Genomic DNA, 26831 nt, shown 5'->3' on the forward strand with positions numbered 1-26831 from the left:
CTGGATGAAGGCCAGATATCCTAGCAACTAGACCATATCTGACTTGCTCAACCAAGTCTTAATTCTATTCATAAACCGATATCCTTAAGTCTATTCTTAAAAAGCGGTACAAAAGCACCAACTCCGATACCGGAAATCGAACCCGGGCCTTCTGGGTGAGAGCCAGATATCCTAGCCACTAGACCATATCGGACTTGCTTAACCAAGTCTTAATTCTATTCATAAACCTATATCCTTAAGAATATTCTTGAAATGCGGTACAAAGCACTCGCTCCGATACCGGGAATCGAACCCGGGCCTTCTGGGTGAAAGCCAGATATCTTAGCCACCAGACCATATCGGACTGGTTTAAGCAACCCTAGATATTATTCCTATAAATGTGTCTTTAAATTTATTCTTTAAAAGCTGTACAAAGCACAGTCTCCGATACCGGGAATCGAACCCGGGCCTTCTGGATGAAAAAAAGGTATCCTACCCACTAGACCATATCGGACTGGTTAGCACAACCCTAAATATTATTCCTATAAATGTGTCTTTAAGTTTATTCTTCAAATGCGGTACATAAGCAGTCGCTCCGATACCGGGAATCGAACCCGGGCCTTCTGGGTGAAAGCCAGATATCCTAGCCACTAGACCATATCGGACTGGTTTCAGCAACCCTAGATATTATTCCTATAAATGTGTCTTTCAATTAATTCTTTAAAAGCTGTACAAAGCACAGTCTCCGATACCGGGAATCGAACCCGGGCCTTCTGGATGAAAGCCAGGTATCCTACCCACTAGACCATATCTGACTTGCTCAACCAAGTCTTAATTCTATTCATAAACCGATATCCTTAAGTCTATTCTTAAAAAGCGGTACAAAAGCACCAACTCCGATACCGGAAATCGAACCCGGGCCTTCTGGGTGAGAGCCAGATATCCTAGCCACTAGACCATATCGGACTTGGTTAACCAAGTCTTAATTCTATTCATAAACCTATATCCTTAAGAATATTCTTGAAATGCGGTACAAAGCACTCGCTCCGATACCGGGAATCGAACCCGGGCCTTCTGGGTGAAAGCCAGATATCTTAGCCACCAGACCATATCGGACTGGTTTAAGCAACCCTAGATATTATTCCTATAAATGTGTCTTTAAATTTATTCTCTAAAAGCTGTACAAAGCACAGTCTCCGATACCGGGAATCGAACCCGGGCCTTCTGGATGAAAGCCAGGTATCCTACCCACTAGACCATATCTGACTTGCTCAACCAAGTCTTAATTCTATTCATAAACCTATATCCTTAAGTCTATTCTTAAAAAGCGGTACAAAAGCACCAACTCCGATACCGGAAATCGAACCCGGGCCTTCTGGGTGAGAGCCAGATATCCTAGCCACTAGACCATATCGGACTTGCTTAACCAAGTCTTAATTCTATTCATAAACCTATATCCTTAAGAATATTCTTGAAATGCGGTACAAAGTACTCGCTCCGATACCGGGAATCGAACCCGGGCCTTCTGGGTGAAAGCCAGATATCTTAGCCACTAGACCATATCGGACTGGTTTAAGCAACCCTAGATATTATTCCTATAAATGTGTCTTTAAATTTATTCTTGAAAAGCTGTACAAAGTACAGTCTCCGATACCGGGAATCGAACCAGGGCCTTCTGGGTGAAAGCCAGGTATCCTACCCACTAATCATATCTGACTTGCTCAACCAAGTCTTAGTTCTATTCATAAACCTATATCCTTAAGTGTATTCTTCAAAAGCTGTACAAAAGCACTCGCTAAGATACCGGGAATCGAACCCGAGCCTTCCGGGTGAGAGCCAGATATCCTAGCCACTAGACCATATCGGACTTGCTTAACCAAGTCTTAATTCTATTCATAAACCTATATCCTTAAGAATATTCTTGAAATGCGGTACAAAGCACTCGCTCCGATACCGGGAATCGAACCCGGGCCTTCTGGGTGAAAGTCAGGTATCCTAGCCACTAGACCATATCGTAGTTGCTCACCCAAGTCTTAATTCTGTTCATAAACCTATATCCTTAAGTCTATTCTTGAAAAGCGGTACAAAAGCACTCGCTCCGATACCGGAAATCGAACTTGAGCCTTCTGATTGAGAGCCAGATATCCTAGCCACTAGACCATATCGGACTGGTTTGAGCAACCCTAGATATTATTCCTATAAATGTGTCTTTAAGTTTATTCTTCAAAAGCGGTACAAAGAACAGTCTCCGATACCGGGAATCGAACCCGGGCGTTCTGGGTGAAAGCAAGGTATCTTACCCACTAGACCATATCGGACTGGTTGGCACAACCCTAAATATTATTCCTATAAATGTGTCTTTAAGTTTATTCTTCGTATGCGGTACATAAGCAGTCGCTCCGATGCCGGGAATCGAACCCGGCCCTTCTGGATGAAAGCCAGGTATCCTACCCACTAGACCATATCTGACTTGCTCAACCAAGTCTTAATTCTATTCATAAACCTATATCCTTAAGTCTATTTTTCAAAAGCGGTACAAAAGCACTCGCTCCGGTACCGGGAATCGAACCCGGGCCTTCTGGGTGAAAGCCAGATATCTTAGCCACTAGACCATATCGGACTGGTTTAAGCAACCCTAGATATTACTCCTATAAATGTGTCTTTAAATTTATTCTTTAAAAGCTGTACAAATAACAGTCTCCGATACCGGGAATCGAACCCGGGCGTTCTAGGTGAAAGTCAGGTATCCTAGCCCCTAGACCATATCGTATTTGCTCAGCCAAGTCTTAATTCTATTCATAAACCTATATCCTTAAGTCTATTCTTAAAAAGCGGTACAAAAGCACCAACTCCGATACCGGGAATCGAACCCGGGCCTTCTGGGTGAGAGCCAGATATCCTAGCCACCAGACCATATCGGACTTGCTTAACCAAGTCTTAATTCTATTCATAAACCTATATCCTTAAGTCTATTCTTCAAAAGCGGTACAAAAGAACTCGCTCCGATACCGGGAATCGAATCCGTGCCTTCTGGGTGAAAGCCAGATATCCTAGCCACTAGACCATATCGGACTGGTTTAAGCAACCCTAGATATTATTCCTATAAATGTGTCTTTAAATTTATTCTTTAAAAGCTGTACAAAGAACAGTCTCCGATACCGGGAATCGAAACCGGGCCTTCTGGGTGAAAGCAAGGTATCCTACCCACTAGACCATATCGTATTTGCTCAGCCAAGTCTTAATTCTATTCATAAACCTATATCCTTAAGTCTATTCTTGAAAAGCGATACGGAAGCACTCGCTCCGATAATGGAAATCGAACTTGAGCCTTCTGGATGAAGGCCAGATATCCTAGCAACTAGACCATATCTGACTTGCTCAACCAAGTCTTAATTCTATTCATAAACCTATATCCTTAAGTCTATTCTTAAAACGCGGTACAAAAGCACCAACTCCGATACCGGGAATCGAACCCGGGCTTTCTGGGTGAAAGTCAGGTATCCTAGCCACTAGACCATCTCGTATTTGCTCACCCAAGTCTTAATTCTGTTCATAAACCTACATCCTTAAGTCCATTCTTGAAAAGCGGTACAAAAGCACTTCTTCCGATACCGGAAATCGAACTTGAGCCTTCTGGTTGAGAGCCAGATATCCTAGCAAGTAGACCATATCGGACTGGTTGGCACAACCCTAAATATCATTCCTGTAAATGTGTCTTTAAATTTATTCTTTAAAAGCGGTACAAAGCAGAGTCGCTCCGATGCCGGGAATCGAACCCGGGCCTTCTGGGTGAAAGCCAGATATCCTAGCCACTAGACCATATCGGACTGGTTTCAGCAACCCTAGATATTATTCCTATAAATTTGTCTTTCAATTTTTTCTCTAAAAGCTGTACAAAGCTCAGTCTCCGATACCGGGAATCGAACCCGGGCCTTCTGGATGAAAGCCAGGTATCCTACCCACTAGACCATATCTGACTTGCTCAACCAAGTCTTAATTCTATCCATAAACCAATATCCTTAAGTCTATTCTTGAAAAGCGATACAAAAGCACTCGCTCCGATAATGGAAATCGAACTTGAGCCTTCTGGATGAAGGCCAGATGTCCTAGCAACTAGACCATATCTGACTTGCTCAACCAAGTCTTAATTCTATTCATAAACCTATATCCTTAAGTCTATACTTAAAAAGCGGTACAAAAGCACTAACTCCGATACCGGGAATCGAACCCGGGCCTTCTGGGTGAAAGTCAGGTATCCTAGCCACTAGACCATATCGTATTTGCTCACCCAAGTCTTAATTATGTTCATAAACCTATATCCTTAAGTCTATTTTTCAAAAGCGGTACAAAAGCACTCGCTCCGATACCGGGAATCGAACCCGGGCCTTCTGGGTGAAAGCCAGATATCTTAGCCACTAGACCATATCGGACTGGTTTAAGCAACCCTAGATATTATTCCTATAAATGTGTTTTTAAATTTATTCTTTAAAAGCGGTACAAAGCACAGTCTCCGATACCGGGAATCGAACCTGGGCCTTCTGGGTGAAAGCAAGGTATCTTACCCACTAGACCATATCGGAATGGTTGGCACAACCCTAAATATTATTGATATAAATATGTCTTTAAGTTTATTCTTCAAAAGCGGTACAAAAGCACTCGCTCCGATGCCGGGAATCGAACCCGGGCCTTCTGGATGAAAGCCAGGTATCCTACCCACTAGACCATATCTGACTTGCTCAACCAAGTCTTAATTCTATTCATAAACCTATATCCTTAAGTCTATTCTTGAAAAGCGATACAAAAGCACTCGCTCCGATAATGGAAATCGAACTTGAGCCTTCTGGATGAAGGCCAGATATCCTAGCAACTAGACCATATCTGACTTGCTCAACCAAGTCTTAATTCTATTCATAAACCTATATCCTTAAGTCTATTCTTAAAAAGCGGTACAAAAGCACCAACTCCGATACCGGGAATCGAACCCGGGCCTTCTGGGTGAGAGCCAGATATCCTAGCCACTAGACCATATCGGACTTGCTTAACTAAGTCTTAATTCTATTCATAAACCTATATCCTTAAGAATATTCTTGAAATGCGGTACAAAGCACTCGCTCCGATACCGGAAATCGAACCCGGGCCTTCTGGGTGAAAGTCAGGTATCCTAGCCACTAGACCATATCGTATTTGCTCACCCAAGTCTTAATTCTGTTCATAAACCTATATCCTTAAGTCTATTCTTGAAAAGCGATACAAAAGCACTTCTTCCGATACCGGAAATCGAACTTGAGCCTTCTGGTTGAGAGCCAGATATCCTAGCAAGTAGACCATATCGGACTGGTTTGAGCAACCCTAGATATTATTCCTATAAATGTGTCTTTAAATTTATTCTTGAAAAGCCGTACAAAGAACAGTCTCCGATGCCGGGAATCGAACCCGGGCCTTCTGGGTGAAAGCCATGTATCCTACCCACTAAACGATATCGGACTGGTTGGCACAACCCTAAATATTATTCCTATAAATGTGTCTTTAAGTTTATTCTTCAAATGCGGTACATAAGCAGTCGCTCCGATACCGGGAATCAAACCCGGGCCTTCTGGGTGAAAGCCAGATATCCTAGCCACTAGACCATATCGGACTGGTTTCAGCAACCCTAGATATTATTCCTATAAATGTGTCTTTAAGTTTATTCTTCAAATGCGGTACATAAGCAGTCGCTCCGATACCGGGAATCGAACCCGGGCCTTCTGGGTGAAAGCCAGATATCCTAGCCACTAGACCATATCGGACTGGTTTCAGCAACCCTAGATATTATTCCTATAAATGTGTCTTTAAATTTATTCTTTAAAAGCTGTACAAAGAACAGTCTCCGATACCGGGAATCGAACCCGGGCGTTCTGGGTGAAAGTCAGGTATCCTAGCCCCTAGACCATATCGTATTTGCTCAGCCAAGTCTTAATTCTATTCATAAACCTATATCCTTAAGTCTATTCTTGAAAAGCGATACGGAAGCACTCGCTCCGATAATGGAAATCGAACTTGAGCCTTCTGGATGAAGGCCAGATATCCTAGCAACTAGACCATATCTGACTTGCTCAATCAAGTCTTAATTCTATTCATAAACCTATATCCTTAAGTCTATTCTTAAAGCGCGGTACAAATGCACCAACTCCGATACCGGGAATAGAACCCGGGCTTTCTGGGTGAAAGTCAGGTATCCTAGCCACTAGACCATATCGTATTTGCTCACCCAAGTCTTAATTCTGTTCATAAACCTATATCCTTAAGTCTATTTTTCAAAAGCGGTACAAAAGCACTCGCTCCGATACCGGGAATCGAACCCGGGCCTTCTGGGTGAAAGCCAGATATCTTAGCCACTAGACCATATCGGACTGGTTTAAGCAACCCTAGATATTATTCCTATAAATGTGTTTTTAAATTTATTCTTTAAAAGCGGTACAAAGCACAGTCTCCGATACCGGGAATCGAACCTGGGCCTTCTGGGTGAAAGCAAGGTATCTTACCCACTAGACCATATCGGAATGGTTGGCACAACCCTAAATATTATTGCTATAAATATGTCTTTAAGTTTATTCTTCAAAAGCGGTACAAAAGCACTCGCTCCGATGCCGGGAATCGAACCCGGGCCTTCTGGATGAAAGCCAGGTATCCTACCCACTAGACCATATCTGACTTGCTCAACCAAGTCTTAATTCTATTCATAAACCTATATCCTTAAGTCTATTCTTGAAAAGCGATACAAAAGCACTCGCTCCGATAATGGAAATCGAACTTGAGCCTTCTGGATGAAGGCCAGATATCCTAGCAACTAGACCATATCTGACTTGCTCAACCAAGTCTTAAATCTATTCATAAACCTATATCCTTAAGAATATTCTTGAAATGCGGTACAAAGCACTCGCTCCGATACCGGAAATCGAACCCGGGCCTTCTGGGTGAAAGTCAGGTATCCTAGCCACTAGACCATATCGTATTTGCTCACCCAAGTCTTAATTATGTTCATAAACCTATATCCTTAAGTCTATTTTTCAAAAGCGGTACAAAAGCACTCGCTCCGATACCGGGAATCGAACCCGGGCCTTCTGGGTGAAAGCCAGATATCTTAGCCACTAGACCATATCGGACTGGTTTAAGCAACCCTAGATATTATTCCTATAAATGTGTTTTTAAATTTATTCTTTAAAAGCGGTACAAAGCACAGTCTCCGATACCGGGAATCGAACCTGGGCCTTCTGGGTGAAAGCAAGGTATCTTACCCACTAGACCATATCGGAATGGTTGGCACAACCCTAAATATTATTGATATAAATATGTCTTTAAGTTTATTCTTCAAAAGCGGTACAAAAGCACTCGCTCCGATGCCGGGAATCGAACCCGGGCCTTCTGGAAGAAAGCCAGGTATCCTACCCACTAGACCATATCTGACTTGCTCAACCAAGTCTTAATTCTATTCATAAACCTATATCCTTAAGTCTATTCTTGAAAAGCGATACAAAAGCACTCGCTCCGATAATGGAAATCGAACTTGAGCCTTCTGGATGAAGGCCAGATATCCTAGCAACTAGACCATATCTGACTTGCTCAACCAAGTCTTAATTCTATTCATAAACCTATATCCTTAAGTCTATTCTTAAAAAGCGGTACAAAAGCACCAACTCCGATACCGGGAATCGAACCCGGGCCTTCTGGGTGAGAGCCAGATATCCTAGCCACTAGACCATATCGGACTTGCTTAACTAAGTCTTAATTCTATTCATAAACCTATATCCTTAAGAATATTCTTGAAATGCGGTACAAAGCACTCGCTCCGATACCGGAAATCGAACCCGGGCCTTCTGGGTGAAAGTCAGGTATCCTAGCCACTAGACCATATCGTATTTGCTCACCCAAGTCTTAATTCTGTTCATAAACCTATATCCTTAAGTCTATTCTTGAAAAGCGATACAAAAGCACTTCTTCCGATACCGGAAATCGAACTTGAGCCTTCTGGTTGAGAGCCAGATATCCTAGCAAGTAGACCATATCGGACTGGTTTGAGCAACCCTAGATATTATTCCTATAAATGTGTCTTTAAATTTATTCTTGAAAAGCCGTACAAAGAACAGTCTCCGATGCCGGGAATCGAACCCGGGCCTTCTGGGTGAAAGCCATGTATCCTACCCACTAAACGATATCGGACTGGTTGGCACAACCCTAAATATTATTCCTATAAATGTGTCTTTAAGTTTATTCTTCAAATGCGGTACATAAGCAGTCGCTCCGATACCGGGAATCAAACCCGGGCCTTCTGGGTGAAAGCCAGATATCCTAGCCACTAGACCATATCGGACTGGTTTCAGCAACCCTAGATATTATTCCATTAAATGTGTCTTTAAGTTTATTCTTCAAATGCGGTACATAAGCAGTCGCTCCGATACCGGGAATCGAACCCGGGCCTTCTGGGTGAAAGCCAGATATCCTAGCCACTAGACCATATCGGACTGGTTTCAGCAACCCTAGATATTATTCCTATAAATGTGTCTTTAAATTTATTCTTTAAAAGCTGTACAAAGAACAGTCTCCGATACCGGGAATCGAACCCGGGCGTTCTGGGTGAAAGTCAGGTATCCTAGCCCCTAGACCATATCGTATTTGCTCAGCTTAGTCTTAATTCTATTCATAAACCTATATCCTTAAGTCTATTCTTGAAAAGCGATACGGAAGCACTCGCTCCGATAATGGAAATCGAACTTGAGCCTTCTGGATGAAGGCCAGATATCCTAGCAACTAGACCATATCTGACTTGCTCAATCAAGTCTTAATTCTATTCATAAACCTATATCCTTAAGTCTATTCTTAAAGCGCGGTACAAATGCACCAACTCCGATACCGGGAATCGAACCCGGGCTTTCTGGGTGAAAGTCAGGTATCCTAGCCACTAGACCATATCGTATTTGCTCACCCAAGTCTTAATTCTGTTCATAAACCTATATCCTTAAGTCTATTTTTCAAAAGCGGTACAAAAGCACTCGCTCCGATACCGGGAATCGAACCCGGGCCTTCTGGGTGAAAGCCAGATATCTTAGCCACTAGACCATATCGGACTGGTTTAAGCAATCCTAGATATTATTCCTATAAATGTGTTTTTAAATTTATTCTTTAAAAGCGGTACAAAGCACAGTCTCCGATACCGGGAATCGAAACTGGGCCTTCTGGGTGAAAGCAAGGTATCTTACCCACTAGACCATATCGGAATGGTTGGCACAACCCTAAATATTATTGCTATAAATATGTCTTTAAGTTTATTCTTCAAAAGCGGTACAAAAGCACTCGCTCCGATGCCGGGAATCGAACCCGGGCCTTCTGGATGAAAGCCAGGTATCCTACCCACTAGACCATATCTGACTTGCTCAACCAAGTCTTAATTCTATGCATAAACCTATATCCTTAAGTCTATTCTTGAAAAGCGATACAAAAGCACTCGCTCCGATAATGGAAATCGAACTTGAGCCTTCTGGATGAAGGCCAGATATCCTAGCAACTAGACCATATCTGACTTGCTCAACCAAGTCTTAAATCTATTCATAAACCTATATCCTTAAGAATATTCTTGAAATGCGGTACAAAGCACTCGCTCCGATACCGGAAATCGAACCCGGGCCTTCTGGGTGAAAGTCAGGTATCCTAGCCACTAGACCATATCGTATTTGCTCACCCAAGTCTTAATTCTGTTCATAAACCTATATCCTTAAGTCTATTCTTGAAAAGCGATACAAAAGCACTTCTTCCGATACCGGAAATCGAACTTGAGCCTTCTGGTTGAGAGCCAGATATCCTAGCAAGTAGACCATATCGGACTGGTTTGAGCAGCCCTAGATATTATTCCTATAAATGTGTCTTTAAATTTATTCTTGAAAAGCCGTACAAAGAACAGTCTCCGATGCCGGGAATCGATTCCGGGCCTTCTGGGTGAAAGCCATGTATCCTACCCACTAAACGATATCGGACTGGTTGGCACAACCCTAAATATTATTCCTATAAATGTGTCTTTAAGTTTATTCTTCAAATGCGGTACATAAGCAGTCGCTCCGATACCGGGAATCAAACCCGGGCCTTCTGGGTGAAAGCCAGATATCCTAGCCACTAGACCATATCGGACTGGTTTCAGCAACCCTAGATATAATTCCCATAAATGTGTCTTTCAATTTATTCTTTAAAAGCTGTACAAAGCACAGTCTCCGATACCGGGAATCGAACCCGGGCCTTCTGGATGAAAGCCAGATATCCTAGCAACTAGACCATATCTGACTTGCTCAACCAAGTCTTAATTCTATTCATAAACCTATATCCTTAAGTGTATTCTTCAAAAGCTGTACAAAAGCACTCGCTAAGATACCGGGAATCGAACCCTAGCCTTCCGGGTGAAAGCCAGATATCCTAGCCACTAGACCGTATCGGACTTGCTCAATCAAGTCTGAATTATATTCATAAACCTATATCCTTAAATCTTTTCTTGAAAAGCGGTACAAAAGCGCTCGCTCCGATACCGGGAATCGAACCCGGGCCTTCTGGGTGAAAGTCAGGTATCCTAGCCACTAGACCATATCGTATTTGCTCACCCAAGTCTTAATTCTAATCATAAACCTATATCCTTAAGTCTATTCTTGAAAAGCGGTACAAAATTACTCGCTCCGATACCGGAAATCGAACTTGAGCCTTCTGGGTGAGAGCCAGATATTCTAGCAAGTAGAAAATATCGGACTGGTTGGAACAATTCTAAATATTATTCCTATAAATGTGTCTTTAAGTTTATTCTTCAAAAGCGGTACAAAAGCAATGGCTCCGATACCGGGAATCGAACCCGGGCCTTCTGGGTGAGAGCCAGATATCCTAGCCACTAGACCATATCGGACTGGTTTAAGCAACCCTAGATATTAATCCTATAAATGTGTCTTTAAATTCATTCTTGAAAAGCTGTACAAAGAACAGTCTCCGATGCCGGGAATCGAACCCGGGCCTTCTGGGTGAAAGCCATGTATCCTACCCACTAAACGATATCGGACTGGTTGGCACATCCCTAAATATTATTCCTATAAATGTGTCTTTAAGTTTATTCTTCAAATGCGGTACATAAGCAGTCGCTCCGATACCGGGAATCGAACCCGGGCCTTCTGGGTGAAAGCCAGATATCCTAGCCACTAGACCATATCGGACTGGTTTCAGCAACCCTAGATATTATTCCTATAAATGTGTCTTTCAATTTATTCTTTAAAAACTGTACAAAGCACAGTCTCCGATACCGGGAATCGAACCCGGGCCTTCTGGATGAAAGCCAGGTGTCCTACCCACTAGACCATATAGGACTTGATCAATCAAGTCTTAATTCTATTCATAAACCTATATTCTTAAGTCTATCCTTCAAAAGCGGTACAAAAGCACTCGCTCCGATACCGGGAATCGAACCCGGGCCTTTAGACTTGGTTGAGCAAGTACGATATGGTCTAGTGGCTAGGATACCTGACTTTCACCCAGAAGGCCTGGGTTCGATTCCCGGTATCGGAGCGAGTGATTTGTACCGCTTTTGAAGAATAGACTTAAGGATATAGGTTTATGAATAGAATTAAGACTTGGCTAAGCAAGTCCGGTATGGTCTAGTGGCTAGGATATCTGGCTTTCACCCAGAATGCCCGGGTTCGATGCCCGGTATCGGAGCGAGTGCTTTTGTACCGCATTTCAAGAATAGACTTAAAGACACATTTATAGGAATAATATTTAGGGTTGTGCCAACCAGTCCGATATGGTCTAGTGGTACCTGGCTTTCACCCAGAAGGTCCGGTTTCGATTCCCGGTATCGGAGCGACTGCTTTTGTACCGCATTTGAAGAATAAACTTAAAGACACATTTATAGGAATAATATTTAGCGTTGTTCCAACCAGTCCGGTATGGTCTAGTGGCTAGGATATCTGGCTCTCACCCAGAAGGCCCGGGTTCGATTCCCGGTATCGGAGCGAGTTCTTTTGTACCGCATTTCAAGAATAGACTTTAGGATATAGGTGTATGAAAAGATTTGGACTTGGTTAAGCAAGGCCGATATGTTCTAGTGGCTAGGGTATCTGGCTTACACCCAGAAGGCCCGGGTTCGTTTCGCGGTATCGGAGCGAGTGCTTTTGTACCGAATTTCAAGAATAGACTTAAGGATATAGGTTTATGAATAGAATTAAGACTTGGTTAAGCAAGGCCGATATGTTCTAGTGGCTATGATATCTGGCTTTCGCCCCTAAGGCCCGGGTTCGATACCCGGTATCGGAGCGAGTGCATTTGTACCGCTTTTGAAGAATAGACTTAAGGATATATGTTTATGAATAGAATTAAGACTTGATTGAGTAAGTCCGATATGGTCTAGAGGCTAGGATATCTGGCTTTCACCCAGAAGGCCCGGGTTCGATTCTCGGTATCTGAGCTAGTGCTTTTGTACCGCTTTTCAAGAATAGACCTAAGGATATATGTTTATGAATAGAATTAAGACTTGGTTGAGCAAGTCCGATATGGTACAGTGGCTAGGATACCTGGCATTCACCCAGAAGGCCCGGGCTCGTCTCCCGGTATCGGAGCGAGTGCTTTTGTACCGCATTTCAAGAATAGACTTAAGGATATAGGTTTATGAATAGAATTAAGACTTTGTTGAGCAAGTCCGATATGGTCTATTGGTTAGGATACCTGGCTTTCACCCAGAAGGCCCGGGTTCTAATCCAGGTATCGGAGACTGTGCTCTGTACAGCTTTCAAAGAATAAATTTAAAGACACATTTATAGGAATAATATTTAAGGTTGTTCCAACCACTCTGATATGGTCTAGTGGGTAGGATACCTGGCTTTCACCCAGGAGGCCCGGGTTTGATTCCCGGTATCGAAGTTAGTACCTTTGTACCGCTTTTGAAGAATAGACTTAAGGATATAGGTTTATTAATAGAATTAAGACTTAATTAAGCAAGTCCGATATGGTCTAGTGGCTAGGACATCTGGCTTCCACCCAGACGGCCCGGGTTCCATTCCCGGTATCGGAGCGAGTTCTTTTGTACCACATTTCAAGAATATAATTTAGGATATAGGTTTATGAAAAGAATTAAGACTTGGCTAAGCAAGGCCGATATTTTAAAGTGGCTAGGGTATCTGGCTTTCACTTAGAAGGCCTGGGTTCGTTTCCCGGTATCGGAGCGAGTGCTTTTGTACCGCGTTTCAAGAATAGACTTAAGGATATAGGTTTATGAATAGAATTAAGACTTGGTTAAGCAACGCCGATATGTTCTAGTGGCTATGATATCTGGCTTTCACCCAGAAGGCCCGGGTTCGATTCCCGGTATCGGAGCGAGTGCTTTTGTACCGCATTTCAAGAATAGACTTAAGGATATAGGTTTATGAATAGAATTAAGACTTGTTTAAGCAACGCCGATATGTTCTAGTGGCTATGATATCTGCCTTTCGCCCAGAAGGCCTGGGTTCGATTCCCGGTATCGGAAAGAGTGCTTTTGTACCGCATTTCAAGAATAGACTTAAGGATATAGGTTTATGAATAGAATTAAGACTTGGTTAAGCAACGCCGATATGTTCTAGTGGCTATGATATCTGGCTTTTGCCCAGAAGGCCCGGGCTCGATTCCCGGTATCGGAGCGAGTGCTTTTGTACCGCTATTGAAGAATAGACTAAAGGATATATGTTTATGAATAGAATTAAGACTTGATTGAGTAAGTCCGATATGGTCTAGAGGCTAGGGTTTCTGGCTCTCACCCAGAAGGCCCGGGTTCGATTCCCGGTATCGGAGCGAGTGCTTTTGTACCGCTTTTGAAGAAAAAAAACTTAAAGACACATTTATAGGAATAATATTTAGGGTTGTGCCAACCAGTCCGATATGGTCTAGTGGTACCTGGCTTTCACCCAGAAGGCCCGGGTTCGATTCCCGGTATCGGAGACTGTGCTTTGTACCGCTTTTAAAGAATAAATTTAAAGACACATTTATTGGAATGATAACTAGGGTTGCTCAAACTAGTCCGATATGGTTCAGTGGCTAGGATACCTGGCTCTCACCCAGAAGGCCCGGGTTCGATTCCCGGTATCGGAGCTAGTGCTTTTGTACCGCTTTTCAAGAATAGACCTAAGGATATAGGTTTATGAATAGAATTAAGACTTTGTTGAGCAAGTCCGATATGGTTTATTGGTTAGGATACCTGGCTTTCACCCAGAAGGCCCGGGTTCTAATCCCGGTATCGGAGACTGTGATTTGTACAGCTTTTAGAGAATAAATTTAAAGACACATTTATAGGAATAATATTTAAGGTTGTTCCAACCACTCTGATATGGTCTAGTGGGTAGGATACCTGGCTTTCACCCAGAAGGCCCGGGTTCGATTCCCGGTATCGGAGCGAGTTCTTTTGTACCGCATTTCAAGAATATAATTTAGGATATAGGTTTATGAAAAGAATTAAGACTTGGTTGAGCTTTTCCGATAAGGTCTAGTGGCTATGATATCTGGCTTTCACCCAAAGGCCCGGGTTCGATTCCCGGTATCGGAGACTGTGCTTTGTACCGCTTTTAAAGAATAAATTTAAAGACACATTTATAGGAATAATGTCTAGGGTTGCTCAAACCAGTCCGATATGGTCTAGTGTCTAGGATATCGTTCTCTCACCCAGAAGGCCCGGGTTCGATTCCCGGTATCGGAGCTAGTGCTTTTGTACCGCTTTTCAAGAACAGACTTAAGGATAGAGGTTTATGAATAGAATTAAGACTTGGTTGAGGAAGTCCGATATGGTCTATAGGCTAGGATATCTGGCTTTCACCCGGAAGGCCCGGGTTTGATTCCCGGTATCGGAGCGAGTTCTTTTGTACAGCTTTTGAAGAATAAACTTAAAGACACATTTATAGGAATAATATTTTGGTTTGTGCCAACCAGTCCGATATGGTCTAGTGGTACCTGGCTTTCACCCAGAAGGCCCGGGTTCGATTCCCGGTATCGGAGACTGTGCTTTGTACCGCTTTTAAAGAATAAATTTAAAGACACAATTATAGGAATAATATCTAGGGTTGCTCAAAGCAGTGCGATATGGTCTAGTGGCTAGGATATTTGGGTCTCACCCAGAAGGCCCGGGTTCGATTCTCGGTATCGGAGCGAGTGCTTTTGTACCGCTTTTGAAGAATAAACTTAAAGACAGATTTAGTGGAATAATATTTAGGATCGTTCCAACCAGTCCGATATGGTCTTGTTGCTAGGATATCTGGCTCTCACCCAGAAGGCCCGGGTTCGATTCCCGGTATCGGAGCGAGTGCTTTTGTACCGCTTTTCAAGAATAGACTTAAGGATATAGGTTTATGAATAGAATTAAGACTTGGTTGAAGAAGTCCGATATGGTCTAGTGGCTAGGATACCTGCCTTTTACCCAGAAGGCCCGGGTTCGTTTCCCGGTATCAGAGCGAGTGCTTTTGAACCGCATTTCAAGAATAGACTTTAGGATATAGGTTTATGAAAAGAATTAAGACTTGGCTAAGCAAGTCCGATATGGTGTAGTGGCTAGGATATCTGGCTTTCACCCAGAAGGCCCGGGTTCGATTCCCGATATATTTTAAGAAACGTTATTCTTAAAATGATTTTAAATATAGCTATTGTTGACGTTTGACTTCTAGCGTAAACCGTTTTCACAAATTTTGGAAATTTAGGGTATATAAAGCGATTGATTGACTAATGGTAGGAATAAGCGCTATTGCGTGACCCTTTGGTCGAAGCCCAGCCATTGGGAGGCTATAGTCGTTTCTCGTAACTTAGCCGATCGCGCGTACATCTTAATCTCAACGATGATAATGGAGTAGAAGCCAATGTTTCAGATTGGCGTGTATGTGGTATACACAGAAGACTATATGATGGTGTTGTCAGAAGTCAATAAGTACAGCTAAACGTGTATGTCGTATATACCGTTAGAAAAACAAGATTGGAGATTGCGTAATGAAGTAGAATTTTACCTCTCCGAGTGACGATGACGTCACGGAGAGGTATTGCACTGAACGTATCTGTGTGTCTGTCTGTTACCGTGTTCGCAGTTGGCAAGTCGATGCAAACGTGTTCGCAATTTCCGGACCGCATTCGCAGTATACAGAAATTTGAAAAATGTTACTTCGTTGCTATATCCAACTTATTTAAGGTCTATCATTAACTATCCGTTACACCTTCATCTACTGTCTAACCACCAATTGTTTCATCTACTGTCTAACCACCAAATGTTTCAAACAATGCCAACCGGTATTTAATAGCTTCTAACAACAACACAATGCAATAGTCTTTCGTGTACACCACATACGCCACACGCAGCGAGCGGCTAGGGTTACGAGAAACGTCTAGCCTCCCAATGGCAGAGCTTCCCCCAAAGATTCACGCAATTGCGCATTTTCTTACCTCTTAGTGTGAATCAATCACCTTTTAATTCACAAAAGTTCTGATATAGGTGTTCCCTAGAAGTATAACGTTAAAATGCGGCGGAGCACCGTCGTGCCCAAACTACATGTCTCGTCGCAAAACCAATGGTACGTCGTCTAGTAACTGGAAAAATTTTCTTGCAGGAATCGCAATTATGCCTCTCTGTTAAGCCTTGGTTCCAAAAAGAACGGTCCAATTAGATGATCACCCACAATTCCGCACCAGACATTCAAGCTGAATTGAACTTGGTGAGCCCTAACACTAGTAGCGTGCGGTTTTTGTTGCGCCCACTGATGCTTGTAGTACATGTTCAATATGCCGTCACGGGAGAAACTTGCCTTACCAGTAACTTAAAGGTTAGGTGGTAAGTTAATATCTTGACGTCGAGCCATAAACCATTGACAAAAGTCTAGTCGTCTCGGATAATCCGTTTCGTTAAGTGCTTGGACCTTTTGTAGATGGTAAGGATGAAATTAATTTTCTCGTAGAATTCGCCAGACAAGTGCGTGAGTTACCCCCGATTGCCGCCCAACTTTCCTGGTGTTTGTTACCCTCTGCGAGACCATACATCAGATGCATATCCGCATACTCTGCATTTGTATTGGAAGCTCAACGTTTGTACCAGGACCGCTTCCTTCAAAGACAGTTGTCCAATCAACAAACTATCCAAGCTGTCGACAGACGATTGAGAGAGGGAGGAAAGATCCAACCTGCGGGAACGTGGGGCTATAGCTCAAGACGTTCCTGAAGTTGTGGTGGAACAAGTACTCACCATATTCGAGGATGGTCCCGCAACAAGCACCAGGAAAGTTGGGCGCCAATTGGGGGTAACTCTAGCGAATTCTCCGAGGAGATAAATTTCATCCTTACCATCTACAAAAGGTCCAAGCACTTAACGAAACGGATTATCCGAGATGACTAGACTTTTGTCAATGGTTTAGGGCTCCATGTCATGATATTACCTTACTATCTAACCTTTTAGTTACTGATGAGGCAAGCTTCTCCCTTGACGGAATATTGAACATGCACAGCAAGCATCAATGGGCGGAACAAAATCCGCACGCTACTAGTGTTAGGGCTCACCAAGTTCAATTCAGCTTGAACGTCTGGTGCGGAATTGTGGGTGATCATCTAATTGGACCGTTTTTCTTGCAACCAAGGCTTAACGGAGAGGCATAATTGCGATTTCTGCAAGGCAATTTGTTCCAGCTTCTAGACGACGTACCATTGGCTAAGCGACGAGACATGTGGTTTAGGCACAACGGTGCACCACCGCATTTTTCGCTCCTAGTTAGGGCCCATCTTAAATAAACTTTCCCTTTGAGGTGGATAGGCCGTGGTGGAACGGTTGCGTGGCCTGCCATATCTCCAGACCTAAACCCTTGCGATTTCTTTCATTGGGGCTACCTTAAGGACTTAGTTTATGAACGTGAAGTGCGAAGCCATACGCTACACTCCAGGGATTTTCGAACGGGTTAGACAGTCGTTAATTCGACGTGCCCAAGTCTGTATCAACGCCGACGGAAAGCAATTCAAACACTTTTAGGAATTACTTCCTGATTCCGTTTAATAATGAAATTAACATTATGGTACTTGATGGTTTCTTGTCACATTTAATCTTCTCTGTGAACATCTAAAACGAAAACGTAGTAAAGCCATACTTTGAGGTCAAGTAGTTCTGGCCAAAGTTTAGTGTCTTACTTGAAATGTTTACGTACCACTTCTCAATGAAAAGCTCTGCATTTAGCTGGTCATAGTTTAAGACCGTTGCACACGTTTATGCACCATTGCTAGTAGTTAACAACCTTATTATTTATCTTATATCTCGGTCATTAGCTTATGAATAAATTGGACAACAATTTGGTCATTTGTACAATTCTACCTCCACTATGCGGACGATTTACGTTGTTCTAAGGCCTATTTTCAAGGGCCCATAACGTAGCAACGAAGCACGTTAGACTAATGGTCCAAAGACATTTTTCACTCAGTTTGACCCAACGAACAACCTCCTTGATTTCTTCCAGACCTTTTAGAAACACCCTGTATATGCCTTATTCATAACATTGTTCATAATTGTGCCTCTTTTACAGAGTTTTGGAGCTCTATGAATACCATATTAATTTTAGAGCCTGTTGGGCATATAGTGGATTCCGAATTTTCAGATGACGACACGTTAGAGGAGTTAAATGTTGTACCTGATCCTTTTTGGAAGCGTAAAGGCTGTATGGCTCATTCGCTACAACTAGTAATCAACGCCATTATTAAAAAGGACGCTGATGCCACTGCTTTTATTAAAATCATTAATGATATTATTGGCTTTTTTCGTAAATCACTTATTTGGACAGAAGAATTAAAGAAACGAACTGACGGTAGGGACTTAATTCCCCTTGTTGGAACTAGATGGAATGTTCTCTTTTACGCCATTGAGCGTATATCTGAGGTATATCTTAATAGGATCGTTATCTTCTTAAAAGGACGTTATCTTCTTTTGTTTTGAGTAGCTTCGTAAAACAGAATAGCCTCACAAACTCAGCAACTATGGCACATTGTGTTTTTCCAAGCTGCTTAATGATAATATATTGAACGTATGATGTTGCAACATGAAAGTCTCGTTTAATTAATTAGCCAAACATGATTGCTGCTGTCAAAGCCGTTATCATCAAGGCAAAGGAAGAAAAGGACCTTTCGATTGATTTTTCCACTCTTCACACTGGCATGTTTGAAGAGGTTAAAAAAATACTGCATTTACTTAAACCTTTAAAGGACACAACAGATCGACTGCAATCTAACGGTATATTAGCACCTGAAATAATCGGGGAACTACTTCAGGCCTTCGACAAGGTCTACGAATGCCGAGCAATTCACTTTGACGAAATACTGTTTTGGACGTGGACTTTGTGACAAGCACGTTGCTAGATCCAAGGCAAAAGCTAGCACCATTTGATGGTAGCTATCCTAAAAAATGCAGATTTCATATCTTTTTAATTTCGCTGAACACATTGCACATTTCATATTGTAACCCTCTGTATGATAATTTAACTAAGGGAGAAAGCTCCCGAGAGCCAAAAAAAAGAATAAAGACAACTTACTTTATATATCCAAATTAGAAGAATAATCTTCTAATACTTTAATGGTAATATTGAATATACAAAAAAAGGATAAACCCGACGGAACTATACTCTTGATAGTTAATTACAAAACTAGTGCTCCGTTCGAGAGCTGACTTCGGAATGAATTTAATACTGAGAAAAATCACAGTGATATTGCTAGGAGGAGGAGCATGTAGCATGGAGGTATAACACCCTGCCAGATCCAAGGAGTAGAACTCCAGGAATCTGGCAGCCATGCTACATCCCCCCCTCTTTAGGAACTCTTTTATACTATCAAAAATTTAAGTCATTAGAAAAAGAAAAAGGGTTACCCCGAGGAACCCGGAACATTTTGGCAGGGGTTTATCACAAGTTATCGCACTAATAATAATCCTTAGAATCAAGGTATCAAAAAAAAGAAAAAGGGCATTCTCCCTGGGGTTGATATTGTTTTCGTTTATTCAGGTGTTATGTTCTTGGATTTCTGCTCAGCCTCTTTCATTTTGGTTTCTAGACGGGATTGTCTGCGCGCTTCCCTCCGTTCTAAAGACGCTTTACTTCGTCTACCCGGGCAGTCTGAGACGGCGTGTTGTCCCATTTTTCGGCATCGATAACAAATCGATGTAGACCATATGAAAGGGTGTTTGGCACCCGGTACCCTCGAAGGGAGTAGTATCCTTGGAGGAACTTTAGGGGTCCACCCCATCGTCCCGAATCGTTCCCAATTTCGGTCGTCCTCGCTGTCTTCGTCATCAGCAGAATGAGCGGGAATCCCTTGGCATGGTGAAGATGCTACTTTCGGTTCCGGTTGGATATGCTGAGGAGGATGGCGAAGGAATCGTGTTAAAGACCAAGGGTCTTCTTCTCCCTGAGGAGGAGAGGCAGAAGGGTAAAACCCAGGGGACTGATCCGGGATGGAAATAGGGTCAGAAATCTGCTCCATTTCTTCTCTGGATTCTGCTAATATAAGGACATCCTCATCCTCTTCCTTAAACGGGCAGGAATCTGCTACATGGCCCTTTGTATAACAAGATGAGCACGAATCGGTTGAGTTGATGTATTTATTCGGCATATAGCAGTCGGTGGCCTCATGGCCGAATTCCTCGCAATTGCGGCATTGGATGAGGTTTTTTGTATCGCTTGGGCAATAGTTTTCCAAAATTTCTAGGGATTGCTCTGTTTTGCTCATTGGTTTAGGTTGGTTTCTTTTTTTCATTTTGAATTCCTTTGGAAGGGCGAATTCCCAGTTAGAAGCCATCTGTAATTATATAATGTTAATAGCGTCTCTTAGAGGCTTGGGAAATGAATTCCCATGGGAAAAAGGAGATTGGCTCTCGGGAGAAACAAAACTATTCCCTTTGTAGGTTCTTTATCTTATTATTATCAAGGTAAACCTGAACTTCATAAGGTGACCTTAACCTTTTATCATCAGGAGGTCGATAGTAGATATCTACTTCATTACCTCCGGGCTGAACCGTCGCCCTCTTACATACCTCTCGGCGCCACCCCAATTTAAAAGGTTCTAAATAAATGTCGGGTAGTGTAGCCCTATTTAGACGGGGAATTCTCATTGCTTCTGACAACGTGGTCGATGAACTGTCAGACGCACTCAGTGATTGGGATAGGGATTGAGGAATAGGTTCAGGGGTTGATACTTCTTCTGAGAGAGGAGATATCTGTTCATGTGGTGCTAGTTCTTCCGAAAAACCAGAAGAAGGAGAATGGTCTAACGCTGGTTCCGGTACTGTATGATCAGAAGACGTTGATTTATCCTCCGGCGTTAGAATTTCTTCCGAAAAACTGGACGTTGACTTATGTAGCCCTGGTTCCTCGACTGATTCTTGATCAGAAGGGGAAGCCTCCCCTGCCGCACAAGGCGGACTATCGTTAGTAGGATGATCGAGCTGAAAAGCCCTCATATCGTGGTTAGTACGAAGGAGGAGAGGAGGGTCTTCAAAAGGGCCATGCCCGGTTCACTATCAGTGTCTGTAGGTTGATGTGAATCATCGTGAACTGCAGGAGGGATCAATTGATCCTCCGTTTGATCTTCTACGGTACGTGATGTCGAGGTTCGATGGACATCTGGAATAACAGGAATAATCGGTTGATTGGTTTCCTGACCGTCCTGGGGTGACGGTGACGTAGAAGATGATGATGTTTCAGATGACGTGGTTGAGGAAGTCTCTTCAGGGTGGTGGAGCGCTCTATCACCATCCGTAGAAGGACCAGGTTCAAGGTCATCGGCTATTTCTGATTGAGAAACTGGGGCAATTCCGGCGTTTTCGAAGACGGCGACATTCGTCCAGTAGAGTTTGAGATGCTCTAAGTTAACTTTCCCTATGTTCTGCCCTGAGTTAGCGTCTTCTAACTCGTAGACTACGGGAGAATGTTTTGCTACTATCTTAAAGGGACCTGCCCATTTAGGACTAAGCTTTTTCATAAGTTGCCCTGTCGTACTTGATAAAGGATGTGTTTCCATCCATACTAAAGTTCCTACCTCAAACTCTAAAGGGTCATGACGAAGGTCATAATACTTCTTTTGGTGAGCTTTAGCTAACTTAGACAATTCATTACTGAATGCTAATTGTTCCTTAAGAACCTTCAAAGCCTTACTACGACTAGGGTCATCTGGGTCCTGAATGGGTTCTTCAATATCTAAATCCCAAGGGAGACGTGGCTCCCGCCCTAAATTCAGAAAAAAGGAAGATCTTCCCGTAGTTTCATGGGGTGCGGAATTTATTGCGAATTGAAGATGGTCAAGGGATTCATCCCATCTATCATGGTGATTCCCTACATAGAATGATATTAATTCGCCTATTACTCTATTTACTCTCTCAGTGGGATTTCCCTTAGGAGTATAGGGGGTGGTAAACTTTGGGTTTATTTTAAAAGCTCTGCACGTCTGCAGCCAAAGTTTCGAGGTAAATTGTACCCCTCTATCACTAAGGATAGCTTTAGGAGCTCCCCACCTAGTGATAATAGATTTAAATGCCTGAACACAGGTCTTAGCAGTAATAGTTTTTAGTGGTATCATTTCCACGAATTTGGTCATATAATCGACGAAAACTATTAAATATTTATAATGGTGTCTACTTGAAGGGAAAGGTCCCATTATGTCGACACTAATTTGGTCCCAAGGACTGGTTATTTCTGAGGGTTGCATTAGCCCTGGCTTTTTCCTATTTCTAGCCTTGAATTGTTGGCATAGTGAACACCCTCTAACATAATCCTGAACATCACTAATTACAGTGGGCCACCAATATCTATAAGTTACTTTACTAAGGGTCTTATCTTTGCCCCTGTGAGCTGATAAAGGGTGGTCGTGTAACAACCTCATAGCTTCTAGCCTTAACCGAGGAGGTAAATAAATCTTTTCAGGATGATTCCTGTACGGTCTTCTATAAAGAAGATCATTCTTTATTTCAAACATTTTATTCCTAACTGGGTTAGGTCCTTGCAAGGAATTAATAATAGGGGACGCAAATGGGTCTTCCCTTTGAGATGTTCTGACATCTTCTATCGTAAAAACTGAGTATAAGGATCTAGGACCTGGAGAACGTATTCGACCTTCAACAGACTCACTAGAGGAAGTTGATTTACTACTACTACCGGTAGAATTTTGACTAGTACTACTACTAGTTTGATCTAAATTAGAAGTAGAATTAGAAGTAGAAGAACTGAAGTTTATGCTCAAAACGTTAATCGGGGCCCTCGACAAGGCGTCAGCTACTACGTTTTCTACTCCTTTTTTATGTTTTATGGTAAAATCAAAAGTCTGAAGGTACATTGCCCATTTGACTAGACGAGAATTGGGTTCCCTAATGTTAAACAACCACTGTAAAGCCTGATGGTCAGTGAGGACAGTGAATTTACGACCTTCTAGAAAGGGCCTAAACTTTTTGACAGCCCAACATATGGCTAAACACTCCTTCTCGCTAGTGGAGTACCTTGTTTCAGCATCTTTTAGCCCTGTACTAGCATAAGCTATAGGGACTTCTATATTATCCTGTAATTGGGAAAGAAGGGCACCTAACCCTGCATCACTAGCATCGGTAGTTAAGATGCACGGGGAATCCCTTCTAAAGGAAGCTAAGGGGTGAGCCTTACAAATGGCTTCCTTAATTTTTTCGAACGCCTGTTGCTGTTCGAATCCCCAAACAAATTTCTGATCCTTCCTTTTAAGCTTATTAATAGGAGCTACTATTTGGTAGTAGTGGCTAATAAACCTATTATGCCAACCTGCCATCCCTAAAAATCTTTGAACTTCCTTAATATTTTTAGAAGGAGGAAATTTTTGAATGGCTTCTATCTTAGAAGGATCTATATGCACCCCTTTTTCATTTACAATGTGACCAAATATGGTAGCTTCTTTCTGAGCAAAACGACATTTCTTTAACTGTAGGGTGAGACCCGCTTCCTTTAGCCTATTTAAGACATACTCTAAACACGTTAAGTGTTGATCCCAGTCTTCGCTAAGCGATATTAAATCATCTAAATAGTCTATTAATTGGAAGTAATCTGCATCCCTAAAAATTTCGTCAATTAGACGCTGAAAGGAGCTAGGGGCGTTACATAGCCCAAACGGGAGTACATTGAACTCGTACTTTCCCATGTGAGTCACGAAGGCAGTTTTTTCTCTGCTCTTAGGGTGCATTTCCACTTGCCAGTACAGTGATTTAAGGTCAAGTGTTGTTATATATTTAGGTCTTCCAACCCTAGCTAACATGTCCTCTATATTAGGTAAAGGATAAGGGTCCTTAATGGTAACCTGATTAAGTTTTCTGTAATCAATGCAAAACCGATAGGGTTTACCCCGTTTTGTTTGATCAACTAAAACTACGGGCGAAGCCCAAGGTGAAACTGAAGGTCTGATTATCCCGTCATCTAACATTTCCCTTACATGTTGTTCAATAATTTTCCTTTTCTGGTCATTCACACGATAAGGCTGAGATTTTATGGGCGGGTTATTTCCCGTATGAATCTCATGGAAGACTAACCCTGTTCTTCCTACCTTATCAGAAAACAACTCAGGAAATTTCAATAAAAGGGCTTCTAGTTGATGGCGTTGCTCATCAGTGATAGGGGCTGCAGAAACTGCGTCCCTAATACTATTTACAATCTCCTTATCTATGGGATCCTTTTCTGATGGTAATGAAAAAGGGATCCTTAAGTTACCCACTAAACATTGAGCTGACTCAAAATCTAACTTGACCCTATTTTCCTCAAGAAAATCTTGACCCAATATAAAGTCACTATTTAGGGAAGGAACTATGTAAAATTTAAATTTAAACTGTTTCTCACTTTCAATTGACTTAAGAGTAAATTCTAACTCGTGAGAACCTTTTGTGAACGTATAACGGCCGTCGCCCCAAACTACACAATCTAATTCTTCATCTTCAGGTAATTCTGAAGAATTTCTATGTTTACAGATTTTTTGCCACTGGTCAAGACTAACAAAAGAGGCATCGGCCCCACTATCTAATTTAGCGTGAACTGTCGCGTGTTCAAAAGTAACGGGAATGGTAACCCTTTCGAACTGATTCAATCCTCAAGGGAAACGCGACACGCTTCTTATTAGGAGAATTTATTGGGCACCGGGAGAGGGACCACGTGGGACCTCTCCCGTCTGGGCTTCCCCCGACTGGATCATATTTTTATTTGGACAATCGGGTGCAAGATGACCAGGTTCCTGACAACTGTAACAGGTGATCGTACGTGTAGAGGGGTAAGACAAGGCCAACTGACGACCTGGAGATTTTGATCTTTGATTATAATATCGGTTATAAGATCTTTGACCTCTATTTGAAATGTTTTGAGCTCTAGCTTGAGACCTAGAGTCTAAGGGTTTCAAGGGATATTCCCATTTAGGATGTGATGGGGAAGTAGGACAAGGGCTTTGACAATGCCCGGGGGAACACTGATTATGGGCAGAGCCTTTATTAGCTGGGCAAGAAGACTCAGCTTTAACTTTAGGTTTAGGGGTGACTTCCTCTTTTCCCTTTTCTCAGCGTTCTTTCTCCTAACTTCAATATCCTTTTCTATTGTTTTACAGGAATTTCTCAACTGTTCCATAGTAGTAAATTGAAGGAAAAGGAGGGGAGTTCTAAGTTCATCTTTTAAATTACTCTTTATTATAGGAACTAATTCCTTTTCGGAGAGGGGATGGGTCATCCCTAGATTCAGCTTCATAACTTCCCCGAAGAATTCCTCTACCGACTCCTTATCTTTCTGACTTCTATGGTTTATTTCTATCTTAAGTTTAGAATCAGCTTCGGAATCTCTAAACTGAACCTTAAAATGTCTCTTAAACGTATTCCAAGTTAAATGAGGATGGGAAGGTCTTAATCTACACATTTCGTCATATTGACGGGCTAAATCCCTGTACCAATACAAGGCAAGTCCTCTTAAAAGGAGAGGCAATGCAGCTACCCTTTCTTCATTTGATAGCTTGTGAAATTTAGCATACTCCTCAAAAGCAGCTAAAAATTCAGTGGCATTATCGTTAGACGATCCCATAAAGGCTAACCTTTCTGGCGGTTCAATAGGGACATTTCCCGATTGAGGGGTTGAACCTCTATTTATTAACATGGGTAGATCCCTAACTAACCTATCAAAACTAGTAGCTAGAGCTTTTTGTATTGCTACATTTTGGGTTGAATTATCTGCCAGTGTTTGGAGCAAGGGCAATATAAAAGCTTTTAATTCCTCTTCGGGAGTGTCTGGTCCTAATTTGGGTTCCGATAGTTCTAGTTTCTGGTTTAGGCAAGACATTAGCAGAACTAATTTTATGCTTAACAATTGTGGACTCTGATTTAGGAGGATCAAGGGAATTAATCCCAGTTTGAGGAGGGAAATTAGAGGGAGTTAAACATCCCTTAGGGGCAGGAATACTCTTATGAGGGAATAACAAGTAAGGAGAGAAGTTAGGCTCTGAAGAGGCTGCAGTCCTCTTTTTTGAATCTTCTTCGTCTCTCTCTTCCTCAATACGAAGCTTCCGGTTAAATTCCTCCAATGGATCATCTGTTTCAGGCGGTGCTAGCATGTCGCCATCGTCTTCCATAGACGTAAACAGATCTTCTTTTGATTTATCTTCCCTTTTCTTTAAGATTAAGTCCTCGTCCTCATCCTCAGATGTTTGAGGCGATCTCCATGTTTGATTGTTAGCGTCCGAGTAAGCCATGATTTATATAATTAATTTACAATACCCAAAATAAGTGACAACAAACAAGTTAAGTTAAGTTTATTCAATATAATTAGTAAGTCATCTAAATTCAATGATTTTATTACTAAGATAATTTTATTTCCAAT

At 42.2% G+C, this 26831-nt stretch overlaps 1 long non-coding RNA gene and 29 other non-coding genes across 30 annotated transcripts; 6 read left to right on the forward strand and 24 right to left on the reverse strand.

The window, feature by feature from the left end:
- Positions 1-121: 121 nt before the first annotated feature.
- TRNAE-CUC (transfer RNA glutamic acid (anticodon CUC)) lies at positions 122-193 on the reverse strand. The gene has a single exon. It is a non-coding gene; the product is annotated as a tRNA-Glu (tRNA).
- Positions 194-271: 78 nt separating this feature from the next.
- On the reverse strand, positions 272-343 carry TRNAE-UUC (transfer RNA glutamic acid (anticodon UUC)). The gene has a single exon. It is a non-coding gene; the product is annotated as a tRNA-Glu (tRNA).
- Positions 344-572: 229 nt separating this feature from the next.
- TRNAE-UUC (transfer RNA glutamic acid (anticodon UUC)) lies at positions 573-644 on the reverse strand. Its single transcript has one exon. It is a non-coding gene; the product is annotated as a tRNA-Glu (tRNA).
- A 229-nt stretch (positions 645-873) lies between these two features.
- On the reverse strand, positions 874-945 carry TRNAE-CUC (transfer RNA glutamic acid (anticodon CUC)). Its single transcript has one exon. It is a non-coding gene; the product is annotated as a tRNA-Glu (tRNA).
- A 78-nt stretch (positions 946-1023) lies between these two features.
- TRNAE-UUC (transfer RNA glutamic acid (anticodon UUC)) lies at positions 1024-1095 on the reverse strand. The gene has a single exon. It is a non-coding gene; the product is annotated as a tRNA-Glu (tRNA).
- Positions 1096-1324: 229 nt separating this feature from the next.
- On the reverse strand, positions 1325-1396 carry TRNAE-CUC (transfer RNA glutamic acid (anticodon CUC)). Its single transcript has one exon. It is a non-coding gene; the product is annotated as a tRNA-Glu (tRNA).
- Positions 1397-1474: 78 nt separating this feature from the next.
- On the reverse strand, positions 1475-1546 carry TRNAE-UUC (transfer RNA glutamic acid (anticodon UUC)). Its single transcript has one exon. It is a non-coding gene; the product is annotated as a tRNA-Glu (tRNA).
- A 981-nt stretch (positions 1547-2527) lies between these two features.
- On the reverse strand, positions 2528-2599 carry TRNAE-UUC (transfer RNA glutamic acid (anticodon UUC)). The gene has a single exon. It is a non-coding gene; the product is annotated as a tRNA-Glu (tRNA).
- Positions 2600-2828: 229 nt separating this feature from the next.
- Positions 2829-2900, reverse strand: TRNAE-CUC (transfer RNA glutamic acid (anticodon CUC)). The gene has a single exon. It is a non-coding gene; the product is annotated as a tRNA-Glu (tRNA).
- Positions 2901-3734: 834 nt separating this feature from the next.
- Positions 3735-3806, reverse strand: TRNAE-UUC (transfer RNA glutamic acid (anticodon UUC)). Its single transcript has one exon. It is a non-coding gene; the product is annotated as a tRNA-Glu (tRNA).
- A 531-nt stretch (positions 3807-4337) lies between these two features.
- TRNAE-UUC (transfer RNA glutamic acid (anticodon UUC)) lies at positions 4338-4409 on the reverse strand. The gene has a single exon. It is a non-coding gene; the product is annotated as a tRNA-Glu (tRNA).
- Positions 4410-4940: 531 nt separating this feature from the next.
- On the reverse strand, positions 4941-5012 carry TRNAE-CUC (transfer RNA glutamic acid (anticodon CUC)). Its single transcript has one exon. It is a non-coding gene; the product is annotated as a tRNA-Glu (tRNA).
- A 530-nt stretch (positions 5013-5542) lies between these two features.
- On the reverse strand, positions 5543-5614 carry TRNAE-UUC (transfer RNA glutamic acid (anticodon UUC)). Its single transcript has one exon. It is a non-coding gene; the product is annotated as a tRNA-Glu (tRNA).
- A 79-nt stretch (positions 5615-5693) lies between these two features.
- TRNAE-UUC (transfer RNA glutamic acid (anticodon UUC)) lies at positions 5694-5765 on the reverse strand. The gene has a single exon. It is a non-coding gene; the product is annotated as a tRNA-Glu (tRNA).
- A 531-nt stretch (positions 5766-6296) lies between these two features.
- TRNAE-UUC (transfer RNA glutamic acid (anticodon UUC)) lies at positions 6297-6368 on the reverse strand. The gene has a single exon. It is a non-coding gene; the product is annotated as a tRNA-Glu (tRNA).
- A 681-nt stretch (positions 6369-7049) lies between these two features.
- TRNAE-UUC (transfer RNA glutamic acid (anticodon UUC)) lies at positions 7050-7121 on the reverse strand. The gene has a single exon. It is a non-coding gene; the product is annotated as a tRNA-Glu (tRNA).
- A 531-nt stretch (positions 7122-7652) lies between these two features.
- TRNAE-CUC (transfer RNA glutamic acid (anticodon CUC)) lies at positions 7653-7724 on the reverse strand. Its single transcript has one exon. It is a non-coding gene; the product is annotated as a tRNA-Glu (tRNA).
- Positions 7725-8254: 530 nt separating this feature from the next.
- TRNAE-UUC (transfer RNA glutamic acid (anticodon UUC)) lies at positions 8255-8326 on the reverse strand. Its single transcript has one exon. It is a non-coding gene; the product is annotated as a tRNA-Glu (tRNA).
- Positions 8327-8405: 79 nt separating this feature from the next.
- TRNAE-UUC (transfer RNA glutamic acid (anticodon UUC)) lies at positions 8406-8477 on the reverse strand. The gene has a single exon. It is a non-coding gene; the product is annotated as a tRNA-Glu (tRNA).
- A 531-nt stretch (positions 8478-9008) lies between these two features.
- On the reverse strand, positions 9009-9080 carry TRNAE-UUC (transfer RNA glutamic acid (anticodon UUC)). Its single transcript has one exon. It is a non-coding gene; the product is annotated as a tRNA-Glu (tRNA).
- A 982-nt stretch (positions 9081-10062) lies between these two features.
- Positions 10063-10134, reverse strand: TRNAE-UUC (transfer RNA glutamic acid (anticodon UUC)). Its single transcript has one exon. It is a non-coding gene; the product is annotated as a tRNA-Glu (tRNA).
- A 682-nt stretch (positions 10135-10816) lies between these two features.
- TRNAE-CUC (transfer RNA glutamic acid (anticodon CUC)) lies at positions 10817-10888 on the reverse strand. The gene has a single exon. It is a non-coding gene; the product is annotated as a tRNA-Glu (tRNA).
- Positions 10889-11117: 229 nt separating this feature from the next.
- Positions 11118-11189, reverse strand: TRNAE-UUC (transfer RNA glutamic acid (anticodon UUC)). The gene has a single exon. It is a non-coding gene; the product is annotated as a tRNA-Glu (tRNA).
- A 723-nt stretch (positions 11190-11912) lies between these two features.
- TRNAE-CUC (transfer RNA glutamic acid (anticodon CUC)) lies at positions 11913-11984 on the forward strand. The gene has a single exon. It is a non-coding gene; the product is annotated as a tRNA-Glu (tRNA).
- Positions 11985-12967: 983 nt separating this feature from the next.
- TRNAG-UCC (transfer RNA glycine (anticodon UCC)) lies at positions 12968-13039 on the forward strand. Its single transcript has one exon. It is a non-coding gene; the product is annotated as a tRNA-Gly (tRNA).
- Positions 13040-13722: 683 nt separating this feature from the next.
- On the forward strand, positions 13723-13794 carry TRNAE-CUC (transfer RNA glutamic acid (anticodon CUC)). Its single transcript has one exon. It is a non-coding gene; the product is annotated as a tRNA-Glu (tRNA).
- Positions 13795-14019: 225 nt separating this feature from the next.
- Positions 14020-14091, forward strand: TRNAE-CUC (transfer RNA glutamic acid (anticodon CUC)). The gene has a single exon. It is a non-coding gene; the product is annotated as a tRNA-Glu (tRNA).
- A 229-nt stretch (positions 14092-14320) lies between these two features.
- On the forward strand, positions 14321-14392 carry TRNAE-UUC (transfer RNA glutamic acid (anticodon UUC)). The gene has a single exon. It is a non-coding gene; the product is annotated as a tRNA-Glu (tRNA).
- An 825-nt stretch (positions 14393-15217) lies between these two features.
- TRNAE-CUC (transfer RNA glutamic acid (anticodon CUC)) lies at positions 15218-15289 on the forward strand. The gene has a single exon. It is a non-coding gene; the product is annotated as a tRNA-Glu (tRNA).
- Positions 15290-16944: 1655 nt separating this feature from the next.
- LOC149716450 (uncharacterized) lies at positions 16945-17339 on the reverse strand. Its single transcript, XR_016369400.1, has 2 exons — positions 17207-17339; positions 16945-17144 (listed from the first exon to the last, which is right to left on the reverse strand). It is a non-coding gene; the product is annotated as an uncharacterized LOC149716450 (long non-coding RNA).
- Between the last annotated feature and the right edge of the window lie 9492 nt (positions 17340-26831).

Source organism: Phalangium opilio, unplaced genomic scaffold (assembly GCF_054372755.1).
Source record: "Phalangium opilio isolate 3A_F unplaced genomic scaffold, DU_Popi_V2 ptg000009l_1, whole genome shotgun sequence".
NCBI classification, from domain to species: domain Eukaryota; kingdom Metazoa; phylum Arthropoda; class Arachnida; order Opiliones; family Phalangiidae; genus Phalangium; species Phalangium opilio.